The sequence below is a fragment of the Chelonoidis abingdonii genome, chromosome 1 (genome assembly GCF_003597395.2).
Source record: "Chelonoidis abingdonii isolate Lonesome George chromosome 1, CheloAbing_2.0, whole genome shotgun sequence".
NCBI lineage: Eukaryota > Metazoa > Chordata > Testudines > Testudinidae > Chelonoidis > Chelonoidis abingdonii.
The window spans coordinates 242,085,237-242,106,631 of NC_133769.1; positions in this window are offsets into that span (position 1 = coordinate 242,085,237).

The following is a 21,395-nucleotide window of genomic DNA, read 5'->3' on the forward strand; positions in this document are numbered from 1 at the left end:
CACTTGTCGGAGGCAAAACTTTTGTCTTTTGGGGGGAGGGGTGTTTTTTTTAACACCTTTGAATGACAAAAGTTTGTCTTTCACTTGCCAGTGTAGACGAAGCCTAAAGTGTTGGTTGAAGCTAGGAGAATGAGTTTTTCCTAACCTCCTGTCATGGTATAATTCCCCACTCTGAACCTTAGCGTCCAAGAGATGGGGTACCAGCATGAATTCCTCTAAACTTGATTACAGTTAGACTGTGCGTGCAACCAATCACGAATTCCAGTGCCTGGTACACTCTGGTCCCCCCAAAATCTTGCCCAGGGAACCCCAAGACCCAGATCTTCTGGATCTTAACACAGGAAAGTAAACCCTTTCCCCACCGTTCCTCTCCCAGGCTTCCCCTCCCTGGGTTACCTGGAAGATTACTGTGATTCAAACTCCTTGAATCTAAATAGAGAGAGGAAATTCACCTTCCTCCCTCCTTCTCTTTCCACCTCCCAGACTGTCCCTGAGAGTGAAAGTAATCCTAACACAGAGAGAAATAACCTTTCTCTCCCTTCCCTCTTTCTCCCCAATTCCCTGGTGGATCCAGACCCAGTCCCTGGTGTCTCCACAGAATAAAAAAATCAGGTTCTTAAACAAGAAAAGCTTTAATTAAAAGAGAGAACCAGTAAAGATTTCTTTGTAAACTTAAGATGGATTAGGTACAGGGTTTTTCAGCTATAGACCTGGGAATACCCTCCCAGCCTAAGTATACAAGTACAAATTAAAATCCTTTCAGCAAAAAAATTTGAACTCCTTCCAGCCAAATACACAATTAAACTCCTTCCAGCCAAATGCACATTTGCAAATAAAGAAAACAAGCATAAACCTAATCGCCTTATCTACCTAGTACTTACTATTTTAAACTTATAAGAGCTGTATCGGAGAGATTGGAGAGAAATCTGGTTGCACGTCTGGTCACTCAGAACCCAGAGAGAACAACCAAAAACTAACAGCACACACACAAACTTCCTCTCAAAGGCTGTGGTAAGTGTATCCCTGGCCTGATTGGTCCTCTGGTCAGGTGACAGCCAGGCTTACTGAACTTGTTAACCCTTTACAGTCAAAAGAGATATAAAGTACTTCTGTTTTATTAACTCCTACTATCTGTTTATGACACCTCCCAACAGGAGGCTGGGGTTTAGGGAGTGGGAAATAACCAGCAGCGGAACAAAGAAAACAAGATGTTGATGCGAGCCTCTAAAAACTACAGAGGCTGAGTAGGTTAGGGAAGACTCAAAGCCACACAGGAAGTTTCTGGGCAGGAGAGGGGAAGAAAGGGATTGCAAAAGGAGGCCACACTTTGGTAGCAAAAGGTGGCCACGCTTAGCTGCCCGAGCAACATCATCAAAATAAGCTGACCTGGAGAGACAAAGAGAGGCTCCATGGCTGGGAAGACAAACTGTCTGCTACAGGAGAAGGACCCTGTATGCCTCTATAGGACTCTGACCCCAGCTCAAAGAATGTTTTGGAGTGGGGAGGAAACTGAAGCAGGGAAATCAATGTAGGGTTTATTATTTTGTATAGCTCTATATATTTTTTTGTGGGATTAAGTAAAGAGGAGTGGTGTGTTAGAATCCTCTGAGAAATCTGTGTGGGCTATGTTTTACATCTATCATGTGCCCTTGAAGAGTTAACCTGTGGACCCAGAACACACAACTAGAGTTCTGGGAGAAGGGGTGTTTATGTTGTGGGAGAGTCCATATGCTTAGCACTAGGTCTAGGGGCTAGGCAATTGGACTGCAGAGGTCTCCACTGTCAGAAGAGGGTGCTAGACAGAGGATCCGCACCCCATGAGTATACCTATGGACTCCAAGATAGGGGAAGGACATGAGCTTCTTAGACTCTGGAGGTCTAAAGCATGTGGGGGATTCAGCCATTGGATCCCCACACATCATTCTGATTAATGCACAGAAGTGAAGGCACCTCAACTAGATCTCTGACATAGACAATTTGGAATACTCTTCTGAGATTTAGAAACTTGTGCTGGATAGGAGATTAACTCTGAATTCCTTGGAAAAATGAAACAAGAACTGATATTGTTCTTTTGAAAATGATGTCATTTATTATCAAGGTGGTTATCAGCTTCTGTTTATGGTGTCATGCTTTCCTTTATTTTCTCTGGGTTGTTTGAAAATATTTTCATTTGGTTTACTTAATTGTTCCTATTATTTACTGCTCTGGTGAGTCCCACATTTAATGTAGCTTCTTTCTTTCTTTCATTTGTTATCTGTATTATATATTTTTCATGATTTGGAAGATAATATATCATTAAAGCTTTTAGCAGAAGTATTTTCAGATGGTGAAAATCTGAGGAGCGGAATTTGAGCCAAACAGCTCATCTGGGGGTCAGTAGTAAATGGCCACACAACCACAGGTTCTGTGGTGTTCCCATGCCTGCTAAGCAGTCTGCAGAGGAATGTGAAGCAGAATGTTTCTGTGATCTAGATAGATGTGACATTTTGGGGTTTAACCCAGAGTAGTAAGGGATTGTGTCACTGCCTGCTCTGCAACTCTGGGTGACTCAAATGCTTTGCAGCTATGGCTCACAGGCCTGACACCAACAGCCAGCATACAAGCATGCCGGTCACACCCTGGTTTCTATTGCCCAGTTACTGTTTGTAGTGTAACTCCCATGTCCCTCCACCCTTGAATTTCCCCGAAACCATCTGACCCTGTAGTGGCTAGCACTCTCCTGAAATACTCAGAGAAGTTATTAAGCTTGTTGCTACTTTAAAGAATCAGTAAATTGTAGGGCTGTCAAGCGGTTAAAAAGATGAATTGTGATTAATCATGTGATTAATCTCACTGTTAAACAATAATAGAATACCATTTATTTAAATATTTGTGCATGTTTTCCACATTTTCAAATATATTGATTTCAATTACAACACAGAATACAAACTGTACAATTGCTCACTTTATATTTATTTTTATTTTAAGTATTTGCCCCTTAAAAATAACCAAAAGAAATAGCATTTTTCAAGACTGTAGTGCAATCTCTTTATCATGAACGTTGAACTTACAGATGTAGTACTATGTCCAAAAAACCTGCATTCAGAAATAAAACAATGTAAAATTGTAGAGCCTGCAAGTCCACTCAGTCCTATTTCTTGTTTAGGCCAATCGCTTAGATAAACAAGTTTGTTTACATTTGCAGGAGATAATGCTCCCACTTCTTGTTTACAATGTCACCTGAAAGTGAGAAAAGACATTTTAATGACACTGTTGTAGCCGGTGTCACTAGATATTTATATGCCAGATGCACTAAAGATTCGTATGTCTCTTCATACTTCAACCACCATTCCAGGAGACATGCATCCCTTCTGATAACTGGTTCTGCTTGATAACAGTCCAAAGCAGTGCAGACTGATGCATGTTCATTTTCATTATCTGAGTCAGATGCCACCAGCAGAAGGTTGATTTTCTTTTTTGGTAGTTCAGGTTCTGTCATTTCCGCATTGGACAGGTGCTCTTTTAAGACTTCTGAAATCAGGCTCCACACCTTGTCCCTCTCAGATTTTGGAAGGCATTTCATATTCTTAAACCTTGGATCAAATGCTATAGCTATCTTTAGAAATCTCACATTGGTACCTTCTTTGCATTTTCTGAAATCTGCAGTGAAAATGTTCTTAAAATGAACAAAATGTGCTGGATCATCAACCGAGACTGCTATAATATGAAATATATGACAGAATGGTGGTAAAACAGCAAGGGCACACAATTCTCCTCTAAGGAGTTCAGTCACAAATTTAATTAACCCATAATTTTTTTAACGAGGTCATCAGTATGGAAGCATGTCCTCTGGAATGGTAGCCAAAGCATGAAAAGGCATAAGAATGTTTAGCATATCTGGCATGTAAATATCTTGCAATGCCAGCTACAAATGTACCATGCAAAATGCCTGTTCTTACTTTCTGTTGACACTGTAAATAAGAAGAGGTCAGCATTATCTCCTGTAAATGTAAACAAACTTGTTTTTCTTATCAATTGGCTGAACAAGAAGTAGGATTGAGTGGACTTTAGGCTTTGAAGTTTTACATTTTGCTTTGAGTGCAGTTATGTAACATAAAAATCTGCATTTGTAAGTTGCACTTTCATGACAAAGAGATTGCACTACAGTACTCATACGAGGTGAATTGAAAAATATTATTTCTTTTGTTTATCATTTTTACAGTGCAAATATTTGTAATAAAAATAATTTACATTTTGATTTTAATTACAACACAGAATACAATATATTTGAAAATGTCGAAAAAAACATCCACAATATTTAATAAATTTTATTTGGTATTCTACTGTTTAACAGAGTAATTCAAACTGTGATTAATTGGGATTTTTTTTTTTTTGATTTAATCACGTGAGTTAGCTGGGATTAATGGACAGCCCTAGTAAATTGCAATTCGTTAATTTAACTGGGGTTTGACAAACATTCTTATTACAGTCACAGCACTAAATTGGTGTATTATGAAAGTAAAACAGGTTTATTAAACAAAAGGACATAGATTTAAGTGATACCATATAAAACATTGAGCAGGAGGAAAATCAAGAAGAAAAGATACAGCAATGGAGAAAGGAGCAACAGAGAGTAGGATAATGCACATCAAGAGAAAAGATTGTGTCATTGCTGTTGGAACTAACAGTCAGTTAGGTGATACTGGCAGTGGAATGACTGTACCTAATAGGGCAAGAAAACTGGGTGAAGCTGAGCAGAAACAACTAAGCTATCTGAATACCAATGTAAGAAGTCTGGGTAACAAAATGGAGGAACCAGAACTACTGGTGCAGGAAGCGAAACCAGATATTACAGGGATAACAGAAACATGGTAGAATAGAAGTCATGAAGAGCCATAATCTATTTATTATGGAAATAAAACCTTAACTACAGTGTCTGTTAGGAACTTTTCATATAAGCCCAGATTCCACAGCTTGGCCTGGGGCATGAGGGCTAACTAACAAAGAACAATACATAGCTAAGAGAAAGCTGGGGTAAACACACAACCTTGTGTGTTTCAAGTCAATGAGTGGAGTCAGCATGACTCCAGATGGTGAGCTGTAACGGGGTGTCCTTATCCCAAGTTACAGACACAAGAAGTGCTGAGAAAGGCCTCAAAGTTAACTCCCTAGAACAGATTCCAGAACAAAGCTCAGAGAGAGGGCTGACATGAGTGACATGAGTGATGATGCCCTGCCCTCATAGACGTATGCCAATCCCAGTTCACAGAAATGCAAGCGTAAAACTATAAACAATTGTTATTGTTAGATACTAATTACTGCTTTTCTTTTGCTTTAAATCTCCAGGAATGTACTCGTTGGTCAACTGGGAGACCTGCTACCACATTCCCCTGGACCCCCAAATTAGTATTTAACCTATATCCTGTAATAGAAATAGTTTAAGGGTAATTACCTGTGTGTTAGCAGTATGTTAATTTAAAGCATGGGCAGAGCCATTATTTAATATTTTAGACCATTGTCTTATTGTGCTTATTTTGTATTGCTGCTAGAACCTATCCAGGGGCTTCGGAAATCCCATCCCCGTCACTTCTCTCCACCCAGTGAGCACCCTATATAACCTATTGTAATCAATTGTTCTGCAGTGTCTCTGAGGCTAATAAGCAAAGTGACACTCCACCAGCACTGAGCGTAATAAACTCCTGTGCTTGACTCTACACGGTGTCCATTTCTGTTCCTATAGGATGGGGGCTTGTCTGAGATACAAGTTTGTGAACTGATTGGGAGCTGAGATTGACATCCAAAGAGAAGTGAGTATGCTTAATTTACCACCTCATTAGGCTAGAGATAGAAATCTCTCATCCCCTTCAGACACACCTTTTTCTCATTTTTTAAAGTGTAAGTGAGAAGGGACCTAGACATATGCAATCCAAGCAGGGATTAAGTAAGGGTACCAACTGGGAGGGGAGGCAAGTACAAGATGGTTATGTACTATCTAAACTAAGGAATGTCTTATGGAGGACTTGGACTAACCACCAGCAAGCAATTGGCCGTTAGTGAAGCCCAGAACTGGCTGGGTACGCGAGTGATAGGCAGTGCGAACTGGTGGTCCCATTTCCTCATTGCACGTAACATTGCAAGTCTTGACGCGCCCCCACACCCTTCCCCGATCAGCCACATGCCTTATATACCCTCGGATGGTATAAGTCTCCAAACAGGGCTGGCAATTGGGTGTAACTTCCTTTTTTTTTTCTAAAGTACACAGATGGGGAATTCAGATTCCTGGAACAATACTTGGAATGGTGAAATCTGAGTTGACGAAGGTATCATTTTGGGAGATAAGCAAGTGATTTAAGGGGGAAAAAAGTGAAAAGTTAACTTTGCAGAGGCTGGAGGGAATTAAGCAGTTAAAAGTTGTAAAAATGTTTTTTAAAAAGTGTTATTAAAAAAGAATTCTTGGTTTCTTTGCAGCAATACTGAAGGAAAAATGGGCCTTTTTCCAAAGGAATGTCTGTAAATAATCCAGGCAAAGAGAAAATCTGATTGAAATAATTTGACTATGGAGAATTTAGTCAATTTTTCTAAAGGAACATAAGAGGTTTCTATTGGAATTTAACTGCCCCCAAATGTAATCTATGGACAGCTGGGTAAAAGGTATATATTAAATAAATATGTAAGGTCTTAAGGACCTAAATCAAAACTCCTGGTTTGAAAAACTCTGCGTGGTAGGTTTAAAATAAATTGGGGTTTTGTTTTGTTTTGAAATAATACCACTAAAATCCATTTAAATCTTTCATTCAAAGTTCCAAAACTAAAAAAAACACTTTTGCCAGATACAGGTAACTAGTGTTGTTTGGCTTTGGTATTTAGCATTTAACCCTAAAGGTACCTCAATGCTTTATAATCAATATCTTTTTAAAATCCAAAGTCATGGCTTCAGCAGGGCAATCAACCCCGGAAAAAAAAATGTATATATTTTTTGGTAACAAAATAGCAAATAAAAGTTGTAGTAAATAAAAAATAAAAAAGATGGTGCCCTCTAAAGCAACAGCAGGGGTAAGGTGCACAAAACAAAACAAAAAAAGTAATGTTAAAAACACTAAGCATTAAGATGGCTCTGAGTAATCAGACTGTCATGTTAATAAGGGTACATAAAAACTCTCTAAGCAAAAAAGAAACAGTTACACCTTATATAAAAATAGTATGCTTAATATAATGTTATAAAAGTTAAACTATGAAAAAGATGTGGACTTTCCTCAGCACATGTGCAGTGTATATTGTAGAAGGGATAAAAGAAATGCAAACAAAGCATGCTATTATTTAAAATCCTATTAGGACTCCAAAAGGAGCCAGGATAGGTTGTGTTTTCTTTTTCAAATCACTGTGTGTTTTGGAATCAGGAGTAAAAAGTTAAAAGTAATCAAAGCTCTGGTGAAAGTTGATTGTGTCCCTTTTAAGACAGAGTCTCTGAGCTGCTAATGGTTTTGAATCCAAAGGTAAGCCAGAAAGTGGTTATGTTGATGCAAATTACTTAACTAATGAAAAAAAAAAAAAAGGAGAGAACTGCCCATAAATGGCAGCACAAAGGAGCTGCAGACAAAGGACATACCTGGTCTACTGTATAAAAAGGAAAACTGAGGTACACCACCTCATGAATTTAATAACTGAACAATAAAATAATTTCCCTTAAACTCTTAAAAGGTAAAAGTCATTAAAACTTGGCCTTCCTATAAAAATACACAGGAAAGTATGCGGGTAATTCCTCTGTTTTGCCTGCAATCAGCAAAAATATCCGTAAAAGGAAGGGATATTTTAATCAATAATCTGCCACCCCCAAAAGAGTAGAAACATGTTGTTTGTGTCTTACCAAAGAGAGAGAGAGAGAGAGAGAAAAAAGATCAACACAAAATACCATGGATCTACCATCCAAACAAAACTTGTGTTTTGTGTTTTATGTATTGTCTTGTGTTGTTTGTCTTGTTGCTAACATTATTGTGCATTAAAAACTACTGCATTAGGCAAAAATAAATAAATAATAATAAGCATTTTAACAGTATTTACAAAAACCAATGCTGCAGAAGGGTAAAGGTCAAGCAATGCCAGTCTGTTAACAGGAAAACATCCTCGGGTAGCAAAAAACATATTAAAAGGAATTAGTTTTGAGGCAAGAATCAAAATAATCTCATTCACAAGCAGGCAATTTGAGAGTTTAAAAGACCATTGACAGTTAAGGAAGTCTGGAAAGTGCTGAGACTCTTTAACGACTGTAGGCTTATATACCAGAATACTCAGAAATGGTGGAACCAATCAAGAAACTTACCAGAGGGGGGATACCTGCAAACGAGTCAGTAATATGGGGCACAGAACAAGAGGAGCCACTCATAAAAGTAAAGCAAGTTCTAGCCTTCGCCTCCAGCTTGGGCTTACCCGATATGGGAAAGCCATTCCATCTTTACTGTAATCACAACAAGACTCAATATGCTGCAGTGCTGACACAGTTCCACAGAGATGGGCAGTGCCCAGTGGCATATATGTCTACCTTAAGACCCCTGGTGTCACAAGGGCTACCGGAGGGCGTGGTTCCTTTGGATTGTGCAACCTGGGCTGTAAAAGCCTGCAAGCCATACACCCTCACGGGCACGCTGGTATTGCACACCCCACACAAGCTCATTGACCTCCTTAATACTGTACAGCTGAAATCCACAATAGATGCCCAGAGGAGTCAGTGGCAGGGGCGGCTCCAGGCCCCAGCATGCCAAGCGCATGCTTGGGGTGGTAAGCCGCGGGGGGTGCTCTGCTGGTCGCTACAAGGGCGGCAGGCAGGCTGCCTTCGGCGGCTTGCCTGCGGAGGGTCCGCCGGTCCTGCGGCTTCGGCGGACCCTCCGCAGGCAAGCCGCCGAAAGCAGCCTGCCTGCTGTGTTTAGGGCAGCAAAATGCCTAGAGCTGCCCCTGGTTGGTGGGAGTCAACACTTTTCCTGGAAAACCCCAATTTCTCCATAGTGACAGACAAAGGAATAAATGTAGCTGAATACCTAAACATACATGGAGAGGAACACGAATGTCTCATAGATAGGGTTAAGGAAGAGCCATTAAGAGAATCCAGACATAATTTTTTATATAGATGAGTTAAGAAAGTATAAAAACTGAGTGTCATATACAGGATGGGCAGTGGTAGTTAGTAATGGAATGGTAATAGGGTCAAGTCAGCTAGATGGTTCAAAATCAGTTCAAGTAGCAGAGCTGACAGTCCTCACTGAAGCTCTAAGACTAGGGGAGGGCAAAAGGCACACAGTGTACATACATAGCAGAAACGCATTTAAAGTAGTGCATGACTACATGAACGTGTGGTCACGCAGGGGTTTTATAACAACAACCGGCAAACCCATTAATAACATAAATGCGGTTAAAAAATGAACAAAAGCTCTCAAACTACCATCAAAGCTGGCAGTAATCAAAATAAAAGCACATCATAAAGCCTCAAGCAAGAAACAAATGGGAAACTATTGGGCAGATAAATGAGCTAAACGGGCTGCACAGGCAAACCCTGTCAGGGTTTGTGCTACTGCAAAGGCTAAGAAGGAGGTAAATTATGAAAAAGCAAATAAACAAACAAAAAACTATATGCAACCATAAGCCCAGGGGGAGGAAAAAACACGTTAGAAGGACAAGTCTGTGTGTATAAAAATCACCTTTGATATTCGGCGGTGGGGAGGAGCTGGTAGCTCTTGAGTGTGTATGGGCTCTGCTGCTCCATACCATCCATTCCCCAGCTCACCTGGAATGGAAGCAAATGAGAGCTGCCCTAGAGCACTGGTGGTGGCCCGCCATTGAAAAAAAATGCCTTACAATTTCTTAAAAGATTTGTAACATGTGCACAAGTAAATGTGGGTAAAAAAAAGGAAATACCCCTGAACCATCAACCACAGCCAGAAGGACCGTGGCAGAATCTGCAAATTAATTTTACTGGGCCTCTGCCACAAAGCAAGGGATATAAATACATTTTGGTAATTATTGACACTTTCACTCAATGGGTAGAGGCATTCTCCACTAAAACCTGTACTGCCACAACGGTGGCTTGTATCCTAGCAGAGGAAATAATACCCAGATGGGGCTGCCGCTGTCAATAGACTTGGACCAAGAAACTCACTTTATGGAGTGTGTAATAAAAAAGGCATGTAAGGCATTAAAAATAAACCAAAGGTTCCATATACCGTACCACCCTGAAAGCTCAGGAATGGTGGAAAGAATAAATAGGACATTAAAAGCAGCCTTAACAAAAGCAGTTCTGGACATAGGAGGTGGATGGGCTTGCATGTTACCTGCTGTGCTCTACCAAATCAGGCTGACTCAGCTAACAACCTTTAAACTAATGACAGGAAAAGCAATAAGAATGCCTAGTAATGCAGTCCTGCCTGCAAAAGGGTCAGGGTCCTTTGCAGACAGGTTGCATAATTACATTAAGGTATTGGACAATAAATTAAAGATCTATACAACCAAGTACAAAAAAAAATCATGCCTAGCTGAATAATGATAGCAGTCTAAACAAACCCGCATTTAAAGTGTCGTATTTATCCAAAGGTTAAAGGAATTCTGAAACCAAGGTGGCAAGGCCCCATGCAAGTCCTTTTGACTATTAACACATGTGGTTGAGGGGGAAGTGAAAATGTTTTGAAGACACCAAAATCAGTTTAAACCAACACTGTCTCCACAGGTGAACAGGAAGGACTGAAAGGTGACCATGAGGAGATTCCTGCTGTGGCTCCTGCTGCCCCTCTGGCGCATGATGAAGAACACAAGTAGTGTGCCATGTGAAAGGGAGGACTGAATACTAACAGGGCCAGTCAACTGATCCTAAACAGCCTAAAGGATCTGTCAAACTCTGTAGCCGCCTGATTAAATATAACAAAATACCTGGGTCAAGAATTTACCAGCCTATTTATAAATGGTACCAAAATAAAGGAATTAGAGGAAAGTTATTGGAGAGCAGAGCAAGAATTATTGGCCCTCACCACATAGGGAATTGTAACTGATCATCTGGATGGCAAGGTCCACCTGGCCTTTAAGGAAGTGGTGGGCTCTCATCTCCCCAATACCCTTCCATGGGAATGGAGACACAGAGAATCAGTGAGAGTCCAAAGACTGGTTTGGACAGGTCACAGCATAGTCTTCAGTGTCCTAGTGCCTCTGGGAATCCCTCACTCACAACGAGCTAAAATGGTGACCTCCCTGCCAGTATGGAGGAAGGGTCACGTTACTAAAATGGAAGACATTGCAAATTCCGAGATCTCCGGGAAAGCATTGTACCCTAATGAATGTTGCACCCACTCTGATAAGGAAGTTCTATGTACGTGCCCATATAATATTCTAACAAATCTGTCTTGGTTCGAGGTGGCCGTCACTGAGAAACTGGTGCACACAGAGCTGGTCCACATGAATGATACCTACTGGTATGTGACTGCCCAAAACCACTCCATTGAGTTAAATGGAAAGCCCTGCTCCTTGACACATCCATCTGTGTACATGACGGTCCCCCGAAGGGCACTCTTGACTGTTGATGGAACATGGCTCCACCGTACTCCACCAATGATGGGTAACTTAACGTGGAATGGCGCTATGGCAGTAAATATCTAAAAGAGGGTCTTCTAGCCCTGCAGACGAAGATGGAGAAGTTGGTGGCCGAGGCCCAAAGACACAATGGGGAAGGCCATCTGAGGTACACTCGGATAGGGGAGACTGTGGACCAGGCCAGTGTTAAGTACTCTGAGGTGCAGAATCAGGCAGTGAAGGTTAAATCAATAATTATGGGTGACGCCATCTCAGGTGACGAGATCCCTAGGGGATGGATCTGGGTGCTATGTTGGGATTGTCCATCCTGACATTCCTGATGGTGTTAATACTTTATTGGTGACTCCAAAGTAAGCTAAAAACGTCCCTTTTCATGGACAAAGGCTTTCATCTCTTAGTGCCTTATTCTCAGCTTTTAAAGTTGGATTTTCTTTTTCTTTTATGTTGAGTATATCCAATATAGCTATTACTATTTTGTCTGTTTTGTCACCTTTCTGGTCATTCCACTATTTAACCAATTCCTCCTCTGCTCTGGCTGCATCATAGTTTGCTTTTTTAATTGCTGCCTGCTGAGTTTGAATGGATTTATACTCTAAATATTCCCAAGGGCTGACTTTCGCCTCCCTCTTTGATGCCATGGCTTTTAATCACCCTGGCTGCTGACCGTATTGGGAATGATGCATCTGTGAATAAGATTAATGCAGTCCCAGGATGCATCAGGTGAGGTATTTCTAGTAGGCACTGGTGAGACCTCATATGGAATACTGTGTACTGTTCTAGTCTCCCATGTGTAAGAAAGATTAATTGGAATTGGAACAAGTGAGGAGAAGGACTACTAGAATTATCGGAGGAATGGAAAACATTCCTCATGAGAGGAGACTCAAGGAGCTTAGCTTGTTTAGCCTAACCAAAGGCTGAGGGGAGATATGCTTGCTCTCTGTAAATACATCAAAGAGATAAATACCAAGAAAAGAGAGGAGTATTTAAGGTAAGTGCCATTGTCGACACAAGAACAAATGGATACAAACTCAACATCAACAAGTTTAGGCTTGAAATTAGACAAAGGATTCTAACCATGAAAGGAGTGACATTCTGGAACAGCCTTCCAAAGGGCACAATAGGGACAAAAAGCCTAACTGACTTAAAGATTGAGCTTGATAAATTTACAGAGGGGTTGGTATGTTGAGACTGCCTACAATGGCATGTGGCCCATTGGCAACTGCTAGTAGCAAAAGTCCCAAGGTGGCTGAATATAGGGCACTAGATGGGGAGGACTCGCAGTTACTACAGAGAAATCTTTTCCAGATATCTGGTTGGTAGTTGTTGCTGGCATGCTTAGGGTTCAACTGATTGCTATAGTTGGGATCAGGAAGGAATTTTCCCCCAGTTCAGATTGACAGAGACTCTGGGTTTTTTTGCCTTCCTGTGCAGCCTGGGGCACAGATGGTTTAAACTGCAGTAAATGGTAGATTCTCTGTAACTTTAAGTCTTTAAATCATGATTTGAGGAGTTCAGTAACTCAGTCAGAGGTTATGGGTCTATTATAGGATGTGGTGGGTGAGGTTCTGTGGCCTGCAATGTGCAGGAGGTCAGACTAGATGATCATGATAATCCCTTTTGTCCGCAAAGTCTATGAGTCTATAGGGAATAAAGATAAAGAAAGGATTATGAGTAAGTAATATTGAAAAGACACTTTTAAAGCTAAAGCTTAATTTCAGCAAATTACAATCTTGGTCTAATTAGGCTTCTCACCTATTTTCAGTTCCCAGAGACTTCAGCCCCCTTTGCTGAAGGATCCACTTTTATCAGCTATAAAAGAGTCCTGGCCTCTTGTATCTGCCCAGTAATGGATAACTATGAGGTTCTCTTCCCTTTTTTTATAGTCCCAGTCAACTTTTGAAACGTATTCTTTGAAAAGTAATCCCAGACTAAGCTCCTTTTCTCTGTTGGATGTGGACACTATACTGTCTGGTGTAGGCTCCATGCTGTCTTCTCTACCACTCATCATTTTTACAAATGCAAATGATTTTTTCCTGAAAACTCTGATACAAATGATTAGCCTGTTAAATTTGGCAACATCTGGATTGAGATGTTAGGCTTTTTCCTTTGTCTGGAGAAAATGTGTTTATCAGCTGCCCCAGACCTTTAAATCACATATTAAACACATATTTCCAGCATATATCTATAAAGTCCTTTGTGGGTTTACTGTACATATATATTCAAACATATTAATGATCAGAGGGTTACGTTTTCAGTGATACGTTACATGCTGTCTTTGGGATATGTATATCATGACAACTATGTGTTAAGTCTAGTGTGTATGTCAGAAAGTTGCTGACACAAAGTGGTGAACCCCCAGTGGTCCTCTGTCACAACCGGATCCAAAGATTGGGGTCCTGGATCCTGGCTTTATGTCTGGAGCTACCTACTGCCCATTCTGTTCATCTGTAGGTCCTTAGGACCACAGTGGGGATAAGTAAGGAGTACTTGTACTCTTCGGCTCTATTAGAGCCACAGAGTTGCTTCATTCATTTGTTCCCTTCTATATGCATTTGCAGAGTAACAGAACACCCATGCCTATGTGGAGTTCAGGCTTTTAATTTATTTTAATGGATTTATTGACTCGTACTCAGAAACTAGTGAAAATGCTCTATAATAACTGAGATTTTTTTGATAAAACCCATTTAAAACAGTAATTCATAAAAACATAATATGTCATTGTGGTAATCTAGCCGTCCAGTCCCAGACCTGGACTTTAGTGTCCACCAGTCTGGTCCTGTCCCAAACCTGGACTTTTGCGTCCAAAGTTTGGGGTACTTTACTTGCTCCAGCTCGTACTTACCGCTTGGATATTTCTCCGCTCGCCAACCAGATCAGGAATTAATCTATGGGGCCTGATCCCGCCTTTCCCGTCCTCTGGTGTCCCCAACCCTCCCTTAGTGGACACCAGATTCCCCAATCCTTGGATGCTAAAAGCAGGAAAATAACCCCTCTCCCCCTCCTTATCAGTCTGCCTCCGGCTAACTGTGTGACCCAAGAAACCAGCTTTCTGCTTCCCTCAGACATGGAGATGCAAAATACCACGCGGCTCTGCCACCCCCTTGCTCCAGGAATGAGGAAAACTGTAACCCCAAGAAAGAGAGAATTTCTTTCTCTTCCCGTTCTGCTCTTCCTGACCCAAATAGGAAAATACCACAGCCTGGCTTTCCCTTGCTCTCCCAGGAAAAGAATTTCACAGTTACTATAGAAAACTTTATAGATAAAAAGAAAGAAATATAAAACAATCAATCTTTTGCTTTAAAGAAAACTCAATACAGGCTCTTGTTCTTATAGAAATATCAAGAACAGTCTTGAGCTTAAAGCTAGCCCCATTAACCAGCACCAACAAATTAACATACAGGTAATACACCTCCAAAGACCATCATAGTCCCCATAGAAGTTACTTTGCGCTTCCTGAAGTACTTACAGGTATGTTTAGAAAGAGTATTAGGAGAGGAATTAAGACGACTTGTTCGCCTAGCTAAGAAAACAACAAAGACCTCGAGTATACAAATTCCCGCCCCTGACTTTAAACAATCCAGTTCTCTGATTGGTCCTCTGGTCAGGTGTTCGGTTACCCTTTTCAGGTAAAAGAAACTTAACCCTTACCTACCTATCCATTTATGACAGTCATTAACATTTTAAATTATGTTACACTGTATTTAGCTTTACTGCTATACCCCTTATACCATATCCATGCAGCTGGCAGCATTATAGATAGATAGAAATGAAGTGGGAACTGGACTGGGACTCAGAAGACCTGTGTTCTGTTCCTAGTTCTGCCATTGACCTTGCACAAGTCACTTCTCAACTCTGTTTCCCCTCCAACTCTTTTGGCCTTTAAAACTAACGGATTTATTAAACAAAGGCAGCGTTATCGGTAGTTAGTGAATTGAACTGATTGTTACTGGTCACCATGGCTATGATGGTTAGACACCTGTGGATGACCTGCGCAGTCGGACACAGGCTCCCAGGGCTTGGGCTAAGGGGCTGTTGAATTGCAGTGTAGATGTTTTTGCTGGGCTGTAGCCTGGCTCTAGGATCTTGCAAGGTGAGAGGACCTAGAGCTCAGGCTGCAGCCTAAGCCCAGAATCTACATTGCAATGAAACAGTCCTGCAGCCTGAAACTTGCCAGCTCAAGTCAGTTGGCACAGGCCAGCTGCAGGTTTTTATTTACAATGTAGACGTAGCCCATGTCTTTAAAGATTTTGCACCTAATAGATTGGTCGTCCTAGACCTTTGTTTTTATTTATAGACTGGAAAAGGGAAACAAACTTTCCTGTTTTTGTTTTGTTTTTCAATTTCCAGGTGCTTTTCAAGTCTGAATGAAGTGGAACTGAATAACTAAAAAAAAAAAATAAGAAAATCTTCTCAATATACCGGCAGAACAGGCTACTGCTGTCAGGTGATAGTTTAGCACTTCAACAAACTAATTCCAGGTGTTTCGCCGGTGACTTCCACCAGTTCAGTGGTTTTACTTTCTTTAAAATTTTGTCAATAAATATATACCACTTAAATTTTGTATTTTTATTTAATTTAAACACACTTCATATTTGCAGACCTACCTACATTAGTCTGACAGTCTCATACAAGTGTTGGTTTTTGATTTTACAGCTAGTCTCATAATGCTAAAACAAATATTGTTTGTATAATTCTAAATTAATAGTAGAAGGCTCTAACTGATTTTTGCCATGTTTTCAGCAAATTATAAATGACACATGAGAAATTAATCTGGTCCTGCAGTTTAATGCATGAGAAAGGAGTGATGAATCTAAGTAAGGTATATGTCTCACAGGATGCAATTAGATAAAATAGACATAGTGTTCTTCTAATCCTGTAAGGGGCAATATGCTTACTTATCTGAGTCCACTCTGACTGCCAATTACTTTAATGCATGAGCTCCCTAAGGCAGAAGAACGGCCTTGCCATATCTCAGTGTCTTAACTCAAGATTGCATTTACTGAGATTCTTGCTTTTTCATCTCAGTCTCTTTAGTACTTTTTTAAAAGTACTATTTATTAATTTTCCAAAGATCAATTCAGAAATGAATATAAAGGACACGATGTATTTTTAGGAATATGCTAAGAAGCATATAGAGAAATTCCAATAATATAAACCTAACACACAAACATAATGGTGGAAATTGTCAAAGGTACAAATGGAAGTTAGGCACGTTGTTGCCATTTTGTGCCTTTGAGAATCTTCCCCAATGTATTTTGAACTCTGAGATCTGTACCAGACTTCTTACATTATGGAAACAACATATGGTACTTAAAAAACTGAGGCCAACTCTTGAAGTTATTTAGGTGTTTCTGCACACAGCATGACAACACCTATCTGATTTAGGAAACTAAATTTTATGTTCAAACAGGCTTTAGACACCTAGGAGCCAAAATCCCATTAAGAATTGATGGGATGTAGGTCTCTGAGTGCCTAAATCCCTTTCAAAAATGAAATGTAGGCTCCTAAATTAGTCAGGTTTGCAATGCTGATCACAGAAACACTGAAATACCTTTAAAAACCTGGGTCTGAGACAAAAGCATGACTAAACTTTGTTCCTCAAAGATCATTCAAAGAAATAAAGATGAAAAGAAGAGCAAATCCTAATTTAAGCTCCCATAGAAATATAGAAAGTTAAACCAGTGACATCAAGATTCAAATTTTTATAAGTTATTTAGTGAGAAATTCAGTGCTTTATTTCTTAACTGAGAACATATTTTAGGTACACTTTATTTAAAAGGAAACAGCTTTATAAGCAGCTATGATGTCCAGGGATGTTATTTCCAAGATGTAATTGTATGGGAATCTGCACCTTCTCATTTTGCCAAAATTACTTTTTTCCCACTTTGTAAAGGACATAAGTATGAAGAATATTAAAGTAAAAATCCATGATGCATGGAAAACTCATTATAAATAAGTCAAAATAACATTTCCAGAGCAAATTTTATTCCCTCATGATAGTCATAAACATCAACCCTCATCACAATATTGATGCATCTATTGTTAACCTCTGCTGAGTTCATATCTAAACTATAGATGTCATGCCATCTGGCAAATGCAGGAACAACCTGCAAGATGATTTTGAGTCTTTACCCCACTGGAGTCAATGGGAATTTTGCCATTGACTTTAATGGTACCAAAATTTCACATAGTGTGTTGAAAAGAGAAACCATGGCTAGCATAAATGTTTTATTAAACAGTAGGCATATGCATAAATCACCAATTTCATCAAAACAATGGAGTTCATGGTGTATGATTTCCATGTGGACTCCTCAGATCTTCAGAGGGGTCCACATCTGGTGTGGGAATCATCTCTGCTTGTAACAGTGAGCTTCATCCACAGCCCTCTAAAGTCAATGGGAATTTTTCTATTGACTTCAGTGGCCTCTTGGTCTATTCTCATCATCATAGTATCTTAATTTTGTTTTAGGCTAAGGTGGCAAAAGTAAAGATATAAACATAAACATGGATTTATTTTCTTGTAGGGAAGTGGGTCTGAGTATTATCTATTGATTGCTAATAGTGACAAACACAGACAAGGACATAACTAATCCAATGGAACTTACATGTTTAACACTCACTGGAAGTTAATGTGTTAGACATCTGTGCCTTTCAAAATAGACCACATGATCTCTACCCAAAACAGTGTAGTAGCAGACTACTGAGGACAATTGTGTTTTGTTTTTTTAAATCTTTACTAAGGAGGAAGTGAGAAGTATACACACTTTCAGCAACCTCACTTGGATTGGGTTCACAGATTTAACTTTTCTTCCCACTCTGACACTTTAGGTTGGGACATTGGGGCAGCCTAACAAACCTCGTCCATTCTCTCTATTTTTCCATTGTGTGCATTTTTTTGCATAATCTGGTGGAGCAGCAGGGCACAGTAATTACGGCAATCAGTCTCTGAACACATTAATCTGCACTAAACTGCAGGAAGTAAATGATGCAGAAAGGAACGGAACAGAGGAATATTTCTTTTGTTTGTGGAAAATCTCATACCAAGTTTAAATCACGCAAGGCCAACCTGTAATTTATTTCATCTTTGCCTAGCTATCAGGAATTAAAATACCTGGTAAAATATTATATTTGAAGAGGCTTATAAAGCATTTAGTTTATGTGAGCTAATGTATATGCTATTGCAAGCAATAAGAAAGACTCCTTTTTGTTTACTCTTATGACAAATAATTCTTGTTAATCATACTTCCAGTACAGTGTAACTAATGGTTTTCAATAGCACATGGGCAAATTTACTCATTTTCATTTCCTCTTTCCTTTAATTCCTTTCTTCCTCTTCAGAATTGCACTCTGACTCCAGTTTCCTTTCCTTTGTTCTGGAGCATCTCATCTATGATGTACTTACATCTAATGATATGGAATGTGAGAGTCTTTATATTTTCCTTTTCTACAGGGGTAACAGTCATATTACTTGTATAGTATCAGAGGGGTAGCCGTGTTAGTCTGGATCTGTAAAAGCAGCAGAGAATCCTGTGGCACCTTATAGACTAACAGACATTTTGGAGCGTGAGCTTTCGTGGGTGAATACCCACTTTGTCAGACGCAGGTAGTGGAAATTTCCAGCGTATTTATTTTCCTCTCGCTAGCAAGCAAGCTAGAGATAACGAGGTTAGTTCAATCTGGAGGATGAGGCCCTGTTCTAGCAGCTAGAGGTGTGAAAACCAAGGGAGAGAAACTGGTTCTGTAATTGGCACCATTCACAGTCTTTGTTTAGTCCAGAGTGATGGTGTCAAATTTGCAGATGAACTGAAGCTCAGCAGTTTCTCTTTTTAAGTCTGGTCTGAATTTTTTTGCTGCAGGTGGCCACCTTAAGGTCTGCTATAGTGTGGCCAGGGGAGGTTGAAGTGCTCTCCTACAGGTTTTTGTTATATTTCCTTTCCTGAATATTCTGATTTGTGTCCATTCATTCCTTTCCGTAGTGACTGTCCAGTTTGTAGCACGATATGTAACATAGCAGAGGGGCATTGCTAGGCATATTATGTGGTATATTACATTGGTGCGTGCAGGTGAATGAACCTTAGTGAGTTATGGCTGATCTGGTTAGGTCCAGTGATGGTGCTCTGGTGTGATTAGTGCGAGTTGGCATCGAAGGTTTGTTGGATGGATTGGTTCCTGAGCTAGAGTTACTATGGTACGGTGTGCAGTTGCTGGTGAGAATTACGTTCAGTTGCAGGTTGTCTGTGGGCAAGGATTTGTCCTGCCACCCAGACCTGTAAATTATGGGATCATTGTCAGGATGGTGTAGATCCCTGATGAGATCGTTGGAGGGGTTTTAGCTGGTGTGGCGATTGATGGCCAGTGGATCGTTCTTTCGGTGCTTTCTGGTGTTGTTCTGCAGTAGGAGCTTCTGGGTACACGTTCATGCTCGTTGATTGCTTTTCCTAATTTTCTCGTCTGTACTTAGTTTTGAGAATAGCTTGGTGGACATTTGTAGGTGCTTGTCACTGTCTGAGGGTGTGAGGCAGATCGGTGTGTACCTTCTCATGTGCTGTGGCTCGTAGACAATGATCGTTGAATATGCGGGATGGAAGCCGGAGCATGAATAGGCCGCATAGCGTGTCATATAGTGGTGAACATCACTTATTTGCACCCGGGTTGTCTAAAAAGTGACCTCCCGTGTAATTGGTCCAGGCTGAGGGTATCGTATAGGTGGGTGGAAGTTGTTGAAAATCGTGGTGGAATTTTTTCTAGAGTCCCTTCCCATGGGTTCAGATATGAAGATGCATCATGTAGCGTAGGTAGCAGAAGGGGCATGAGTGGACGAGGCTTGAGGAAGCGTTGTTCCAAGTCAGCCAGTAAAAATATTGGCACATTGGGCCATGCGGGGTGCCAATACAGTGCCACTGACCCTCAGGAGGAGTCCATGTGGAGTTCTTCTTCTTGTGCTGTTGGTGGGAGGGTACCTGTGTATCAGTGCACTGTTTAGTGTTGTCCTGGAAGTATTCTTTGAGTCGTAGACGGCGAAAGTAGGCTTCCAGATCGCCACAGACGTGCACAGGCAGAAATCGTGGAAAAACATGAGGCTGCAGTGCACATGCATTGAGTAAGGCAGACACATAGGCACTTACAGAGTTTGGACTGCTGCAAAAACTTAGGCTTCAAGAGAATTTAGGTGCCTACAGGATTCAGTGGCAACTGAATGGGGGTTTGTGAATCCCAGAGGGGTCTGATTTGGGGATTTAGGCACCTAAAGTGGCATTTAGGCACCTACTCCTTTTATGAATCCAGGCCATCATTCTTAAGTTATTTTCTTAGTTGCAGAGGAGTTTATAGTCTTTGCAGAAATGCTATATTATTAGTTTTAAGATGTAGTTTTATTGTAAGTTGTTGTGGCAAACTAGAATCAGCTCTTGGTGCAGAGTTGTCTCCTGGGAACCAGGCTTTGGTTTGCACCTGAAATTCCTGAAAGAGGCAAGTGCCTACATACTATTTGCCATCTCCTCTTTTCAAGACTAGTGTATATGTGTAAATAAAATCATTTACACTAAGAAAATACCCAGACTTTACATCACTGATTTTCTCCTTCAGTGGGAAATAGACATACAGGACCTTAACATGTCCTACCACTCAGCAGAGAGATGACAGTATAGACTGGCAAAGTTAGGCAGAGTTTGATCTGTATGATAGCCTGTGTGACCAGTCATCAAGCAGTCAAAGATAACCATAGTGATCCCATGTCTCTTAAGGTCTTTTTAACTCTTTATTTCCTAGCTTTTTTTACAGGAGTGCAACATACCTGTATAACACTGGTACTAATGTCATTATAGTTGAAATAGTTTTTGGTATGTGTTGCAATA